This window comes from Camelina sativa, chromosome 5 (genome assembly GCF_000633955.1).
Source record: "Camelina sativa cultivar DH55 chromosome 5, Cs, whole genome shotgun sequence".
Taxonomy (NCBI): Eukaryota; Viridiplantae; Streptophyta; class Magnoliopsida; order Brassicales; family Brassicaceae; genus Camelina; species Camelina sativa.
Genome location: NC_025689.1, coordinates 18,442,404 through 18,446,047, shown reverse-complemented (window position 1 = coordinate 18,446,047; position 3,644 = coordinate 18,442,404). Strand labels below are relative to the sequence as shown.

The 3,644-nt window shown below is 29.2% G+C and overlaps 1 long non-coding RNA gene across 3 annotated transcripts; it reads left to right on the top strand.

The window, feature by feature from the left end:
* LOC104787181 lies at window positions 622–3,117 on the top strand. 3 transcript variants are annotated; one of them, XR_767806.2, is made up of 6 exons: window positions 622–1,019; window positions 1,099–1,521; window positions 1,628–1,690; window positions 2,061–2,148; window positions 2,545–2,728; window positions 2,951–3,117. It is a non-coding gene; the product is annotated as an uncharacterized LOC104787181 (long non-coding RNA). The 3 variants fall into 3 exon arrangements; XR_767805.2 differs by having other exon boundaries at window positions 623–1,521; window positions 2,545–2,723; XR_767804.2 differs by having other exon boundaries at window positions 624–1,521.

The following is a 3,644-nucleotide window of genomic DNA, read 5'->3' as shown; positions in this document are numbered from 1 at the left end:
ATGTGGATACTAATTAACATGCAATACATAGCGGTACAAAATTTTTGGTTTACTATATTTTAGAAAATAAAAGATGATCATATATATTGTTATTTAATGTCATTTACATTTTCAATCATGAAAACTATTATAATAGAAAAAATAATGATACTATATTTTCAAAAGTGATAACCAATTAAAATTATGAATTATGTAAAGTGCTATTTGCAAAAAAAAAAAAACACACAAATTACATGACCTATTTTTAAAAAGGGATCTTGATATAAGATCAAAAATTAAAATAAACGACATGTTAAAAAAAAACATGATCTGAGTACAATATTTTTGGAAACCATATTTTTGACTCTATTTCAGCACTTGTACTAATTCTAGTCAAAGATTGAATCATAATACTTGTTATTTATTATTTAACAATCAATGGTACTTATAATTTAATTTGTGTATCATAATACTTGTAAGTTTAATTTAAATGCTAATATTTAATTATGGTTTAATTTAGAATCTAAAAGGTAAAACAATTAGATATGATCTTAGCTACAGGCTACAGCCAACAACAATTTAGGGTGACATTTGTTACATGTCATAATAATCATCTAATTTATAAGATTAAATATAAGATTTATTATATTTTGTGTTGGGGCAAAAACAAAATCAGCCGAACTGAGACGTGAAGGCACGGCAAAAGTCATTTCTCTCTTTCTTCTCTCCTCCTCCTCTTTCATTTATCGTTTCCACCGCCAGTACCATCTCCCTCCACTGGATCAACCGATCATGTTTGATTGTTTTCTTCATCCAATCTTGTAGTCTATACTCAACAATTCCATGACTCTGCCTCCGAATTTGTCTCATCATCACCAATGATTACTTACTTACTTGAATGGATAGATTTAGATTTAGTCTAATCTATCTCCAAGGCTGGTTTCTCCTCAGATTCTAGCTCAATTTCTGAAAGTGATTTCTTTTTGGTTTTTCAGATTAACACTTCGTCACTTAGTTCATGAGTGACCAGAATTACTTGGGTAAGTAATTGTAAATTTACCTCTTCTCTTCCTTTCTTTGATTCCGATCTAATTTTATTGTTTAACTGAATGCTTCCAGAAAGAGTGTCCAAAAATCACTTAAAATTATGAATCTTCATCTATAAAATGGTTGTGAGGTCAGTTCATAGTTTGGCAAAAAAAGTTAGTCATTTGAGTTGCATGTTCTCATTATCCAAGACTGAAATGAGATCCATTCTTATGAAGTATGTGAAATTACTACTACATATATTAGAAAAATGATAACATAAACATTTGATTCAGAAATGGAATTTATTATCTTATCTTGTTATCATATAACAAAATTTGTTATAAACATGGACTCATCAATGATTAATATTATCACGGAGGTTCCAAAGTTGTATGGTAGAGATTGATAGTATGTTCTTGAGCGAAGAAATTAGCAAGTGAGAGCTTCTGAATTAATCAATGGGAGTATTAAATTAAGAAGCAACACCAGTTCCATATAAAACACATGAAAAAGGTTAGTACCATTACCACTATCTATTGCTAATAGTAACAAACTTTATAGACATAATCCTGCAAAATTAGGTGGATAAATGTCTAACTGACTCCTTTATGTCGTATAGGTTGGGAGTAGTTTGGTTGTTTGATTAAAATGTTAGAGATGAAGGTGTGTGATCTTCCTCAAGGTAGTTAATTGCAAGTGGATATTCTTTGTTTTATTTTCCATCTGAAAGCGTAGATTTAACTTAGCTAGCATTCATGATTTGTCGAATCGATGTCTACAAAATAAAAGAAAATAAAAATGATGAGAAAAAAAAAATATTGTGAATTATATTGACATAATACTAAATAAAATGTATACACGTTCATGTAAATATGTGATTAGAATAAGCGGACTTTCAAACATTTAAAAAAAAAAGTATCAACTAAGAACAAAGATTATCTTATCAAAATATACCTTTGTGAATGCTTGTGATTTGCTACGCTTGACAACTAATGAATTGTATTTGACAATTGTCAAAGGTCTCACCAAACATTATTGTATACGTTTTCCAGGTATGAAGAACTCTAACTTCTACTTTCCATGAAGTCTCTTGTAAGGCTTCACATCTTGGAGAACGGCGTGGGATGCAGCCATTACTATGTAAGTGTTAATCGACATATATTTGAGAAATCTTAAGTGTAGGATGATTTTGTGCTTGGATTTGATCCCTATATTTATAGGTAATAAGTAGATTAGTGATTAGGTTAAACTGGAGGAATATTTAGACTTTGCGTGCAAGCATAAAATCTTGGATACGATCAAGAGAAGATTTTTCACTCAGTTATAAATGGATGATGATTGATTTAAGGTAAGGTTAGAATATATGATACTATCAATAAAAGATTTTCGGAGATTATATTGCGATAATTTAGGGAGCGAATTATTGAAATTTGAAAGCATATTTGGTAAGCTGGAGATGTTATGACTAAAATTTAGAAGATACGTTTTTTTAATTTTCTTTTAATAATGTTTTTGTTATTTGAAACATTGGATTAGGTGTGGCATTCTTAGTCCAAGACGAAGCCCAGATAACAAATAAACCTAAAAAAACATGTGACCTCTTTCAGCCCAATAACGAATCGAAGCTTTGGCGAAAATTGAATCTATAGTTGAAATCAAAACTCACGGAGCCCCATTGGGCAAACGGATAAATGCGCGGATCTAATCCTTAATGGGTCGGGTAATTGGTTTCGATTTTGTTTATCTCCAAATTGCCCTTTTCAATTTCAATAACTGTTTTCCTTTTTAAATAATTGAGTGGCAATCTTTGTAATTAGAAACAACATTTCGGACATTTTGCTAAATGTACTCTTCTTTTAATTATAAGAAGATTAATAGTGGTCAAGGACTAAACAAATGTTACAGACCACTAAACTGATGATTGATTTTTTTTTTTCAACAGATATAACAGATGGAGAACATATGACGCAAGTAAGAGATAATATTGCAAATATGTTGTGGGAGAATCAAAGTAATAGATAATACTTTTTTAATGTGTTGTACTTTTTTATATTATAACTATTCAACGCATTTAACAATATGTATGTTAAAAAGTTAAATTTATATTTTGATCAATTTTTGTATTAATGGTTTATAAATATCTGTTATTGTTTATTTATTAATACGAAAAATATAATTAATTATTAATATATAATCCGCACTGCAAGTAGTTTTTTTACCAATCAAACATTATTTTGTATCGCTTATTTTGTACAAACCGCAATTGTCCCGCAAATATATTTCTCCCACACATACCGCACTGTAATACCGCTTTCCCCGCACAACCAAAACCGCGGTTACCATTCAGATCCTAAGGATAGTTTAAAATCTTATTATTCTTTTTCTTTTTGGTTAACGATAACAAATATGTTAAAGTTTGTGTTACTTGATATATTTAAATCAGGATAATTAATAGGGAGTTATTATCCCTTATATAATAAAACGGAAGACATAAATTTTTAATAAGTTGGTTACAAATAGGTTATAAATTAACTGGTAACAAGTTAAATAGTAGGTGCAACCTTAATTTATTTTTGGAAGATTTTATTGCTAGAGCATGTTGTTTACGAAAATCTTAAATAGAATATTATAAATAA